This window comes from Aegilops tauschii, chromosome 6 (assembly GCF_002575655.3).
Source record: "Aegilops tauschii subsp. strangulata cultivar AL8/78 chromosome 6, Aet v6.0, whole genome shotgun sequence".
Classification (NCBI taxonomy): domain Eukaryota; kingdom Viridiplantae; phylum Streptophyta; class Magnoliopsida; order Poales; family Poaceae; genus Aegilops; species Aegilops tauschii.
Window position 1 is genome coordinate 291974788 of NC_053040.3, and position 14633 is coordinate 291989420.

The window sequence follows — 14633 nt, forward strand, 5'->3', positions numbered from 1 at the left end:
AATTGGATCTTTTAAAAATATTAGCAAGTGGATGAGGATCCATAAGCTTTTTGTTTCTGATTTCCAATAAACACATAATTATGGCAAACAAACAAGCAACGCAACAAACTAATTTTTTGTGTGTGTCTTTTATAAAACATTTTAGAAGTGGGGGAGATGAAAATGAGAGGCAAATGGAAAATAATGTAAATGTAAGGAGATGAAAGTTTATGCAAAGGTACTTGATAGTTGTTGAGGATGTCTCCCTGGCAACGACGCCAGAAATTCTTATTGAGTGCTTGTTATCTACGTTGGTAATTCCCCGAAGAGGAGAGGATGATGCAGCACAAGAAAGGTAAGTATTTCCCTCAGTTATGAAACCAAGGTTATCAATCCAATAGGAGAACCAAGCAACACTATATAAACAGCACCTGCACACAAACAACAAATACTTGCAACACAACGCATAAGAGGGGTTGTCAATCCCTCAACGCTATTGAGATAGATTAAATTGTATAGGTTTCGATAAATAGATCAAACAAAAATACAAAATAAAATAAATGAAGAAAAATTGCAGCAAGGTATTTTTGGATTTAATATATGATAGGAAATAGACCCGGGGCCATAGTTTTCACTAGAGGCTTCTCTCGAAACAATAGCATACGGTGGGTAAACAAATTACTGTTGGGCACTTTATAGAAAAACAAATAATTATGACGATATCCAAGGCAATGATCATGTATATAGGCATCATGTCCAAGATTAGTAGACTTAATGACCCACAAGTATTTGGGATCAATTGTAGCTCTTTTCGATAAGTAAGAGTGTCGAACCCAACGAGGAGCAGAAGGAAATGACAAGTAGTTTTCAGTAAGGTAGTGTCTGCAAGTGCTGAAATTGTAAGTAGCGGAGTAGTTTGATAGCAAGGTAGTTTGTAACGAGCAAGTAACGATAGTAGTAACAAAAGTGCAGCAAGGTAGCCCAATCCTTTTGAGGCAAAGTACAGGCCAAAACGGTCTCTTATGATAAGCAAAGCGTTCTTGAGGGTAAACGGGGATTTCATCTAGTCACTTTCATCATGTTGGTTCGATTTGTGTTTGCTACTTTTTTAATTTGATATGTGGGTGGACCAGTGCTTAGGTGCTGTTCTTACTTGAACAAACCTCCTACTTATGATTAACCCCCCCCGCAAGCATCCGCAACTACGAGAAAAGTATTAAGAATAAATTCTAACCATAGCATTAAACTTTTGGATCCAATCGGTACCTTACGGAATAGCGCACAAACTGAGGTTTAAGTTTCTGTCACTCTCGCAACCCACCATCTAATTTCTACTCCACAATGCATTCCCTTAGGCCCAAATGTGGTGAAGTGTCATGTAGTCGACGTTCACATGACACCACTAAGGGAATCACAACATACATACTATCAAAATATTGAACACATATCAAGTTCACATGATTACTTGCAACATGATTTCTCCCATGACATCAATAACAAAAGTAACTAATCACAAATGATAAACATGCTCATGATCACAGGAGTATTAAATAGCATATTGTATCTGAACATATAATCTTCCAACAAATAAACCATATAGTAATCAACTACAAGATGTAATCAACACTACTAGTCACCCACAAGCACCAATCTATAGTTTCGGTAACAAGATTGACAAGAGATGAACTAGGGTTAGAGATGAGATGGTGCTGTAGACGATGTTGATGGAGATTTCCCTCCCCAAGATGGGAGAGTTGTTGGTGATGATGAGGACGATGATTTCCCCCTCCGGGAGGGAAGTTCCCCCGGCGGAATCGCTCCGCCGGAGGGCAAAAAAAGTGCTCCTGCCCAAGTTCCGCCTCGAGGCAGTGGCGCTTCATGCCGAAAGTCCTCCCCTTCTTTTTTCTAGGTCAAAATGACCTATATACCAGAAGATGGGAACCGGAGGTGGGCCGAGGAGGGCACAACCCACCAGGGTGCGTCTGGGGCCCCTGGCGCGCCCAGGTGGGTTGTGCCCACCTGGTGGGCCCCCTCTGGTGGTTATTTGCTCCAGTAATTCTTATATATTCCATAAAAAATCTCCATGAAGTTTCAGCTCATTTGGAGTTGTGCAGAATAGGTAGCCTGACATACCTTTTTTGATCCAGATTTCGAGCTGCCGGAATTCTCCCTCTTGGTGTGTACCTTGCAAATTATGAGAGAAAAGGCATTAGAATTACTCTAGAAAGCATTATTATGGATAAAAATATTATAAATAACAGTAAGAAAACATGACGCAAAATGGACGTATCAACTCCCCCAAGCTTAGACCTCGCTTGTCCTCAAGCGAAAACCGAAATCGAAAAACATGTCCACATGCTTTGAGAGAGAGGTGTCGATAAAAACAAAATACGGGCATAGAAGCATCATGTTGATTATTATAACAACAACAAAATTAAACATAGGACTTTTATCATAGAACTTTTATTATATACTTCTCATGAATAAGTAATAGTTCAGCACACAATCAAAGTATAAAGCAAAAACTCTATTAGAAACCAACAAACTATGTTCTCAGTCAACTTTGCAACTACAATTCATCATCTTTTCAGGAAGGGTCACGTATCGGAGCCTTTAGGCAAGTCCACATACTCAACCATCATATAGTCTTCTATGATTGCTAACATTCACCTCGTACCCATGAGCAAAACGTTTCAACCAGACACATAGAAAGATAACGGCTTATAGTTTCGCCTCCCAACATATTCACCTCAAGGGTGATGTCCACAATAATAAATCGTGCTATCTATATTCAACTGGACATATGTGCCTAGATCTTTCCTCACCACATGATGCTTGCCAAAGGAAGAAAATAGAAGGAATAGAAGGAAAACTTTGACTCTTTGCATAAAAGTAAATACATAAAAGTAAAAGATAGGCCCTTCACAGAGGGAAGTAGAGGTTGCCATGCACTTATTTGTTTGTATGCTAAATCCCTTAGTGCAAAAGAACGTCACGTTGTATTGCCCCTTAAGATGACAACCTTTATTATGCAGTCTGTCACTTTTATTCTTTGTCATCCAAGTTCGTACAACGCTCAATTTTCTCTTACACTAAATGATCTCACACTTCTAGAAGCAATTTTAATTGCCTTTTTGCACCGATGACAACTTACTTGAGGGATCTTGCTCAATCCCTAGGTAGGTATGGTGGACACTTGAAAATAAGATTTGGGTTCAAGGGTTTTTGGATGCACAAGTAGTATCTCTACTTAATGCGGAATTTTTGGCTAGCAAAGATAGGGGGCAAGCATCACATGTTAAAGGATCTATGACAATATGACTTCTATGTGAATATAAACAAACATAAACCATTAAGTTGTCTTCCTTGTCCAACGTCAACAATTTTGGCATATAATATTTTGATGAGGGCTCACAATCACAAAAGATTTCTAGGATAGTATATTTATATGTGAATCTTCTCTTCCCTTATTAATTCTTTCATGAGTTGCATCATTGACTAATGCTATGTTTGTCAACCTCTAATAAAAATTTCTACTGATACTTTTCCTTATGTGGTGCCATCACCTACCATAGGATTAGTATATAATCTTATTGATTTATTTCCTTTCTCTTTTTCTTTCTTTATTTCTTTTCTTTTATTTGCAACATGAAAGTAAAGAAAGTAAAAACTCAAATTAAACTTTATTATATAACTTGCACACGATTACAAGGATAGATCACTAAGCAAACTCTCAAAGAAGAAAGGATCGAACTAAACTTTTATTCATCTAATGCAAGAGATCGAACTAAAATAAGTAAAAGCAATAAGGTAGTGGGATGATCTGATACCAGGGCACCTCCCCCAAGCTTGGTGGAAGCAAAGGGGAGTGCCCATACCCGATACTCAGTTCTCCTTTGGTGGTGAAGAAGATGATGGTGGTGATGAAGGAGAGATCTTGTCCTCGGATTTCCGTGGCAATGGTGGTGGTGAGAAAGTGCAGGGTTTCCCTTTTGCTTCCTCCAGCTTCTGATGGAGAATAAAATTATCTATCGTCAACTCGTCATTATCCATCTCGAGTTTTATTATCTTCTTGCATAACGCCTCCATGCCCTCGTTCTTGAACCGGGGAGGAACCGATTCATCTTATTCTTCTTCGGAGGTCTAGCTATAGTGCCCCTCATCCCCATAAGACTTGGGGTTTGCTATGAAATTAGCAACATAGCTTTCACCCTCAGAGTCTTGGGAAGACATAATTTCAGATCTAGCAAGAAAGCAGCAAGAAAAGAGAACAATGGATTTGTCCACGATACGGTGACTAACAGGTTCGGGAAGTATATATAGATTTTTTATCTTGGAGGACAAGCATACGGGAGAAAAATGGAGTACAGAAGGTGTCCTAGGTGGGCACAACCCACCTGGGCATGCCAGGCAAGCCTGGCATGCCCTGGTGTCTTGTGCCCACCAGGGGACGCTTCCTGGAAGTCTATTTATTCCCAAAATTCATAAATATTCCAAAACTGATAAAAAATATTTTTGCGGATTTATCACGTACCTCCTTATTTTCACGATTCTGGAGTGTTCCGGAAGGACTCTTTTATGTGCTCTCCCGGTGTCAAAGTTTGGATAATATTACTTTCAACATTAATGGGCGTACCTGAGATATAATGCTTTATTCGTTGCCCATTGACAACCTTCGGGTTAGTACCTTCAGAATTATTTATTTTGATGGCTCCAAACCGGTAAACCTCCTTGATGACATATGGGCCTTCCCATTTTGAGAGGAGTTTTCCTGCAAAGAATCTAAAACGAGAGTTGTACAAAAGAACATATTCTCCAACTTTAAACTCACGCTTTTGAATTATTTTGTCATGCCATCTTTTGACTTTTTCTTTAAATAATTTTGCATTTTCATAAGCTTGGGTTCTCCATTCATCCAATGAGCTAATATCAAATAACCTCTTTTCACCAGCAAGTTTGAAATCATGGTTGAGCTCTTTGACTGCCCAAAATGCTTTATGTTCTAACTCAAGAGGCAAATGACAAGCTTTTCCATAAACCATTTTATATGGAGACATACACATAGGATTTTTATATGTTGTTCTATAAGCCCAAAGTGCGTCATCTAATTTCTTAGACCAATTCTTCCTGGACCTATTGACAGTCTTTTGCAAAATTAATTTTATTTCTCTATTGCTAAGTTCAACTTGACCACTAGACTGAGGATGATAGGGTGATGCAATTCTATGGTTAACATCATACTTGGCAAGCATTTTACGGAAAGCACCATGAATGAAGTGTGAACCACCATCAGTCATTAAATATCTAGGGACTCCAAACCTTGGGAAAATAACTTCCTGAAGCATTTTAATAGAGGTGTTGTGATCAGCACTACTAGTTGGAATAGCTTCTACCCATTTAGTAACATAATCAACAGCAACCAAAATATGTGTATACCCATTAGAGGAAGGAAAAGGTCCCATGTAATCAAATCCCCAAACAACAAATGGTTCAACAAGTGAATAATTCATAGGCATTTCTTGACGCTTACCAATATTACCTATTCTTTGACATTCATCACAAGATAAGACGAACTTACGAGCATCCTTGAAGAGAGTAGGCCAATAAAATCCAGACTGCAATACCTTGTGAGCAGTTCTATCTCCAGCATGATGCCCTCCATAAGGTTCGGAGGGACATTTCTGTAGGATTTGTCCCTGTTCATGCTCAGGTACACAACGTCTAATAATACCATCTACTCCTTCTTTATAAAGATGTGGGTCATCCCAAAAGTAATGTCTTAAATCATAGAAGAAAATTTTCTTTTATTGGTATGTAAAGCTAGGTGGTAAATATTTAGCAACAATGTAATTAGCATAGTTAGCATACCAAGGAGTACTATGAGAAACATTTATTGCAGCTAACTGCTCATCAGGAAAACTATCATCAATAGGTAGTGGGTCATCAAGCACATTTTCAAGCCTAGACAATTTATCAGCTACTGGGTTCTCAGCTCCTTTTCTATCAATGATGTGTAAATCAAATTCTTGTAACAAGAGAACCCATTGAATAAGTCTAGGTTTAGCATTTTTCTTTTCCATAAGATATTTAATAGCAGCATGGTCTATGTGAACAGTTACTTTTGAATCATGTAGCGACCCGACCTGGGACGGTCAAGTCTCTGTGCTTAAGTGTCATCCCTGGATCGGTAATGCTGACACACACTATACTCGAAGGATTTATAACAGAGTAGCAATCACACACTTATTACATCAAGTGTCTCAAAAGAGAACTTATTACAATAAATATGGCTTAAGGCCATCTACATAAGATAACAGCAGAAGGCTTGGAAGATAAAGTGAGTCCATCAACTCCAACGGCATAGCTGAGTGCACGACAACGGCCTAGCGAACCTTACTCTTCGTCTGAAAAGTCTGCAACATGATACGTTGCAGCCCGAAAATGGGCCAGCCCATGGAATATGCTGGCATAGTAACACAATAGAGCAATGAACAGAATAAATGCTATCACTACATGCATGTATGGCTGCTGGAGGCTCTATGGTTAATATGTTTTTGTGAAAAGCCAATTTTTTCCTACAACAAAGGAAATATATATTTTATTTAACTATCATGGTAGTTGAACAATATTGAGAAGGTTCTTCCAACTCAATCCCAATTAAAAGTAATTATCAACCCAGCAAATTAAATTAGAGTGATGAGATCCATATGATAATCCAAGAACCAGATACTCAAGATGTCCATAACCGGGGACACGGCTAACCATGATTAGTTTGTACACTCTGCGGAGGTTTGCGCACTTTTCCCCACAAGACTCGATCTCCTCCGTTGGATTTCTCGCACTACATGGTGTTTGAGAAACGCATGACCGAGACACAGTCTTTCAGAAGCACTAACTCTTTACTCTGGGTGGATAGTTACACCTACTTTCCCTCTACATCTGCTAGCCCACCACTGAAAGAGGTCATGCAACATACTCAACTATGCTAGAGCCCATAATAGCTTGTGGCTGCACACGGAAGTTTCTAGCATGAACAATCTTATGATCCCTTTGAGCCTGCGTGGCGGACCATAGGATGATCACACGGGTACTCCGAGATATCCTAGGACAACACTGGATTCTCCAGGTGCCCAAACCAACAATCCACCCAGCTGTGTATTAAAGTTGCCACCTTAAGTTGAACCATTAATTAACAATCTCACATCTGTCATGGATACCCTAAAAACCAATCCACGTCTACGAGCATAGCATAGCAATATAAGCATAACGTAGAAGTAGCTCCCAAGGGTTTGATAGTAAACATGGCAATATGTTCTATCTCATCATCTACTTCCCAATACCCACAAGTTAATCACATCCTAATCATGCAATGTTTGAGGATTGATACTAATGCATAAAAACTGGGTATGAAAAGAGTATGATCAATGTGTTACTTGCCTTGCTCACGAACCGCAAAACCTAGTGACTCATAGTAGCACGCTTCACACTCCGGGAATTCTATCGCAAACAAACAATAGCATACATAAGCACTCAAGCAAAGATGCGCGGGTAACACTCAAATAAGAAGATCTAACCAGAAAGTTCAACTGAAGAACTCCGGTTTGCAAAAAGAATCAAATCAAACGGAGCAAGGAAACTCAAACCACGGAACAAACAAGATCCGTTTACTAATCTAGACTAAAGTCAAATTTTACAGAACCAAAATCTTGTTCAAGTTGGTTAAATAGAAAGAGGGCTTCGAGACGAAGATCTAGATGCTTGTTTCACCTAGTTTGGATAAACGAGAGAAAAGTTATACTAGAACGAAGATTAGGGCAGAAATCGCGATAAAAAATAATCGCAGAAAACCCTGGAAAAAGAAAAACTGACAAACAGACTAATGAACGAACGTTCGCTGACTGCGGCTAACGGACGAACAGCGTTCTTTAAAACGAATGTACGGACGAACGTCCGCTATTTAACCAAACCGAGAAAAACCGAAACAAAAACCGATCTAAAAAAACCGATCTTAGGGTTTTCTAAAAAAAAAACAACCGGTCAAATGGTCAATGGCGGCGGCTCGGCAAGATCCGGCAACGGCGGGCGGCGGCGGTGCGGGCGGTGGTAGCGGCGGGCGGCGGCGGCATCTTAGGTATAGGGTTTGGGGCACGGCTGCGGGCTTCGGTGGGTTGGGGCCTCGGGCGGCGCGGCTTATAAAGCCCCCGGCCGGAGGTTTCCGGCTCGGGTACGGCCCGGTAAGTCGGTTACCTTCTTTTAAAAAAACCTGACGCAGAAAAACAATTAAAAGAAATACTAAACGGACTCCAAAAATCCTGAAATAAATTTTCACGGTCCTCTAATAATATTGCGGACAAAGTGAACATTTATTTGGATCTCTAATGCAATTTTGAAATACGCATATTTTTCCTAATTCAAATAAAATCACAATAAAATCCAAATAACAATTCTTATTTGATTTTAAAACTTTTCCTCCAATATTTCATTTATTTTGGAGAAGTCATATTATCTCCTCTCATATATTTTAATATGAAATATTTTCGGAGAGAAAAATAATAAGAATCAAAGTGATCCCTGTTTTGATATTTGATAAAATTCAAATATGAAAAACGTGAAAGCCCCAACTCTCTCCGTAGGTCCTTGAGTTGCTTAGAATTCCGAGGATCGCAGAACGAAATGCAATAAAATATGATATGCATGAATGACCTCTATATAACATTCCAAATTGAAAATGTGGGATGTTACAAACCTACCCCCCTTAAGATGAATCTCGCCCTCGAGATTCGGGTTGGCTAGTAAATAGCTGTGGGTGGTCCTTCCGTAGATCATCCTCCCGTTCCCAGGTGGCTTCATCCTCGGTATGGTGGCTCCACTGAACTTTTACAAAACTTGATGATCTTGCTGCGCGTAACCCGGCTGGCAAACTCGAGAATCTTGACAGGTTTCTCTTCATAGGTCAAATCACTGTCCAACTGAATTGCTTCCAGGGGCACTGTATCTCTCAGAGGAGTATCAGTCATCTCAGCATGACACTTCTTCAACTGGGAAACGTGGAACACATCATGAACTCCTGACAGTCCCTCGGGTAACTCCAACTTGTAGGCCACTTCTCCCATACGTTCCAAAACTCGGTATGGTCCCACAAATCTCGGGGCTAACTTTCCCTTAACTCTAAAACGTTTAACTCCTCGCAGAGGTGACACACGAAGATATGCTCGGTCTCCGATTTCATAGACTACCTCCTTGCATTTTGAATCTGCATAACTCTTCTGCCTGGACAGAGCTACCTTTAGTCTATCCCGAATCAGCTTAACCTTCTCTTCTGACTCTCTGATCAAATCTGGTCCAAACAACTGACGGTCTCCAACTTCATCCCACATCAACGGTGTTCTGCACCTTCTTCCATGTAGGGCTTCGAACGGTGCCATCTTCAAACTGGCCTGGTAGCTATTGTTGTAAGAAAACTCCGCGTATGGCAAGTTATCATCCCAACTAGATCCATAGTCTAGCGCACAAGCTCTCAACATGTCTTCCAGAATCTGATTGACTCTCTCAGTCTGTCCATCTGTCTGTGGATGAAAAGCTGTACTGAACTCTAGTCTGGTTCCCAAAGTCTGGTGCAGCTGGTGCCAACACTTTGAAGTAAACTGTGTTCCTCTATCTGATACAATGGTCCTCGGAACTCCATGCAGACATACGATCCTAGTCATGTATATCTTGGCCAACTTTGCACTTGTGTAATTGGTTTTCACTGGGATAAAGTGAGCTACTTTGGTCAGACGATCCACTACTACCCAGATAGAATCATATCCCGATCGGGTCCTGGGTAATCCGGTGATAAAATCCATGCCAAGCTTATCCCACTTCCATTCGGGTATAGGCATAGGCTGCAGTAATCCTGCTGGCTTCTGATGTTCTGCCTTCACTCTCTGACATACATCACATACTGCTACATACTCAGAATTATCCTTCTTCATACCAGTCCACCAGAAATGCTCCTTCAAATCCAAATACATCTTGGTGTTTCCATGGTGTATCGAGTATGGCGAGTCATGAGCTTCCTGTAGTATCAACTTCCTGATCTCGGCATTATTGGGCACATATACACGGTCCTCAAACCACAAGGTGTCGTGCTCATCCTCACGAAATCCTTTGGCCTTTCCTTTGCTCATTCTCTCCTTTATCTCGGCAATTTCTTTGTCATCCTTCTGAGCTTCTCGAATCTTTCCCAACAATGTAGACTGAACTTCCATCGCTGCAACAAAACCTCTAGGGACGATCTCCAAACGAAGCTCCCTAAGATCTTCTGCTAACTCCCTTGGCAATCCTCCGCTTACGAGGGTATTGACATAACTCTTCCGGCTCAAAGCATCTGCTATGACATTGGCCTTTCCTGGATGATAGTGCAACTTCATATCATAATCCTTTATGAGCTCCAACCATCTCCTCTGCCTGAGGTTCAGCTCCTTCTGGGTGAAAATGTACTTCAAACTCTTGTGATCTGTGTACACATCACAACGGTTTCCAATGAGATAATGTCTCCAGGTCTTGAGCGCATGCACCACAGCTGCTAACTCCAAATCATGGGTGGCATAGTTCAACTCATGCGGTCGAAGTTGTAGTGAGGCATACGAAACAACTCTTCCATCTTGCATAAGTACTCCTCCAAGTCCTAAGCGAGAGGCGTCGCAATACACTTGGAAATCCTTGCGTATATCCGGTAGAATCAGCACTGGGGCTGTAGTCAAACGTTTCTTCAACTCCTGGAAACTTGCTTCACATTCTTCAGTCCAATGGAACTTAGTATCTTTCTTCAACAACGCCGTCATAGGCTTTGCAATCTTGGAAAAATTCTCAATAAATCTCCGGTAGTATCCCGCGAGTCCCAAAAAACTGTGGATCTCCCCAACTCAGGTGGGTGCCAACCACTCAGTGACAGACTGAACCTTGGTAGGATCCACTGCTATACCTTCTCCTGATATGACATGCCCAAGAAATCCAACTTCCTTCAACCAAAACTCACATTGACTGAACTTGGCATATAACTGATGTTCCCCGAGCTTCTCGAGGACTAAGCTCAAATGTTCCTTGTGCTCCTCTTCATTCTTCGAGTATACCAATATATCATCAATGAACACCACTATACACTTATCCAAGAACTCCATGAATACCTTGTTCATCATGCTCATAAAATAGGCAGGGGCGTTAGTCAATCCAAATGACATAACCGTATACTCATATAGCCCATACCTTGTGGTAAAAGCTGTCTTAGGTATATCCTTTTCTTGAATTTTCAACTGGTGATATCCTGATCGTAAATCGATCTTTGAAAACACTTTAGCTCCTTGTAGCTGGTCAAACAGGTCATTGATCATCGACAATGGGTACTTGTTCTTGATCGTCACTTCATTCAGCGCACGATAATCAACAACCATTCTCAACGATCCATCCTTCTTCTCAACCAAGAGCACTGGGGCTCCCCATGGTGATGAATTCCGTCGGATGTAACCTTTCTCCAATAACTCCTTAATCTGCTTCTTGATCTCTTCCAGACCATTTGCGGGCATCCGGTAGGGTCTCTTCGATATAGGCCCAGTGCCTAGCAACAACTCTATCAAAAACTCGATGTCTCGATCTGGCGGCATGCCTGGTAGTTCCTCTGGAAACACGTCCGGATAATCCTTCACAATAGGCACTTCCTCCTGAACAACTCCTGAGAGGGAATTTACTTGGGTTCTCCTTGGCGCATGCCTGGATACATACTTGATCCTTTTTCCCTCCGGGGTGGTAAGCAGTATTGACTTACTGGCGCAATCGATTTTTCCTCCATACATCGACAGCCAATCCATTCCTAGTATCACATCCAACCCTTGCGACTCCAGAATTATCAAGTCAGAGGGGAAAACATGACTACCTATGGTTAAGGGTATCCGATGGGTTTAGAGGGAAGAGATTAGAATAGAATGAGGTCTAGTGAGAAAGCACTACCCATATGCACATGAGACAAACACAATCATATAATATCACTCAATCAATCAAGCAAGGGCATACAATCGATCTAACTATTGTTACAGTGCTCGGACTACTACTATATATATGGGGGAATACTACTTGATCATATGGTGGTCTACTAGAAATTTTGATCGGTGGAAGACTCCATGATATCCGCTCCAGCTTCATCTTCATGGTCATCATCGCTACTATCGGGGTCGAAGTCGGTGGATGATGTAGTCTTCAGAACGAATGTCCTTGGATTGATCGTCATCTCCTCCTGGCGCGGGACCTCCCATGAAGATTCCGATCTTCTTTATCAGGTCGTCATTCTTCTCCAATAGTATTGCGATTTCCTCCTCGTATCCGTCGCGTGTAGACTTGACTTCCTCTTCTAGCTCCATGTTCCTGGTCATCGCCTTCTTCAAATCTATCATGCTAGCACACATCTGGTTCTTCTGGCGTCGAATGTGCTGGTTTAACTCCTGGATGAAAGCTGCAATGGACCTATCCTTCCTGGTGCTGATCATCTCCCATTGCTCATCTCGGTGCCCACATATCTGGTAGATAGTATCCTTCAGCTCCTGTTTGTAGACTTCTCCAATACGTCCCATAGAATGTGGGCTGCCATGCTCTTGCCTAGACTCGAGGTTGGTGCATCAAAGGAAAACTCTATGGGCTCAGTGACTGGCGTGAATGTCCGTCCTGGAACTTGAACTCGAATCATCCAATGCTCCTCTTCTGGTAAAGTGGCGGTGTAGGTCCTGGTGAAGCTTGGTATTCCGATGTTCAGGTACCGGGTGACTTCCTTCAAGTGTCGTCCAAAAGGTGTGTCTTCATCCGGTTATGCAAACTTGTTCCTTGAGTCCAGCCATCCTAAAGAGTCGAAAATGGAGAGGAGTCAGAAATGAGTAGAGAAGAGTGACCTATGGCTCAACTTAGTGGTCGTGTCCTACATTCAGCGTATGCTCTGATACCATCTTGTAGCGACCCGACCTCAGACGGTCAAGTCTCTGTGCTTAAGTGTCATCCCTGGATCGGTAATGCTGACACACACAATACTCGAAGGATTTACAACAGAGTAGCAATCACACACTCATTACATCGAGTGTCTCAAAAGAGAACTTATTACAATAAATATGGCTTAAGGCCATCTACATAAGATAATAGCGGAAGGCTTGGAAGATAAAGGGAGTCCATCAATTCCAACGGCATAGCTGAGTGCATGACAACGGCCTAGCGAACCTTACTCTTCGTCTGAAAAGTCTGCAACATGATACGTTGCAGCCCGAAAACGGGTTAGCACATGGAATATGCTGGCATAGTAACACAATAGAGCAATGAACAGAATAAATGCTATCACTACATGCATGTATGGCTGCTGGAGGCTCTATGGTTAATATGTTTTTGTGAAAAGCCAATTTTTCCCTACAACAAAGGAAATATATATTTTGTTTAACTATCATGGTAGTTGAACAATATTGAGAAGGTTCTCCAACTCAATCCCAATTGAAAGTAATTATCAACCCAGCAAATTAAATTAGAGTGATGAGATCCATATGATAATCCAAGAACCAGGTACTCAAGATGTCCATAACCGGGGACACGGCTAACCATGATTAGTTTGTACACTATGCAGAGGTTTGCGCACTTTTCCCCACAAGACTCGATCTCCTCCATTGGATTTCTCACACTACATGGTGTTTGAGAAACGCATGACCGAGACACAGTCTTTCAGAAGCACTAAATCTTTACTCTGGGTGGACAGTTACACCTACTTTCCCTCTACATCTGCTAGCCCACCACTGAAAGAGGTCATGCAACATACTCAACTATGCTAGAGCCCATAATAGCTTGTGGCTGCACACGGAAGTTTCTAGCATGAACAATCTTATGATCCCTTTGAGCCTGCGTGGCGGACCATAGGATGATCACACGGGTACTCCGGGATATCCTAGGACAACACTGGATTCTCCAGGTGCCCAAACCAGCAATCCACCCAGATGTGTATTAAAGTTGCCACCTTAAGTTGAACCATTAATTAACAATCTCACATCTGTCATGGATACACTAAAACCCAATCCACGTCTACGAGCATAGCATAGCAATATAAGCGTAACGTAGAAGTAACTCCCAAGGGTTTGATAATAAACAGGGCAATAGGTTCTATCTCATCATCTACTTCCCAATACCCACAAGTTAATCACATCCTAATCATGCAATGTTTGAGGATTGATACTAATGCATAAAAACTGGGTATGAAAAGAGTATGATAAATGTGTTACTTGCCTTGCTGACGAACCGCAAAACCTAGTGACTCGTAGTAGCACGCTTCGCACTTCGGGAATTCTATCACAAACAAACAATAGCATACATAAGCACTCAAGCAAAGATGCACGGGTAAAACTCAAATAAGAAGATCTAACCAAAAATTTCAACTGAAGAACTCCGGTTTGCAAAAAGAATCAAATCAAATGGAGCAAGGAAACTCAAACCACGAAAGAAACAAGATCCGTTTACTAATCTGGACTAAAGTCCAATTTTACAGAACCAAAATCTTGTTCAAGTTGGTTAAACAGAAAGAGGGCTTCGAGACGAAGATCTAGACGCTTGTTTCACCTGATTTGGATAATCGAGCGAAAAGTTATACTAGAACGAAGATTAGG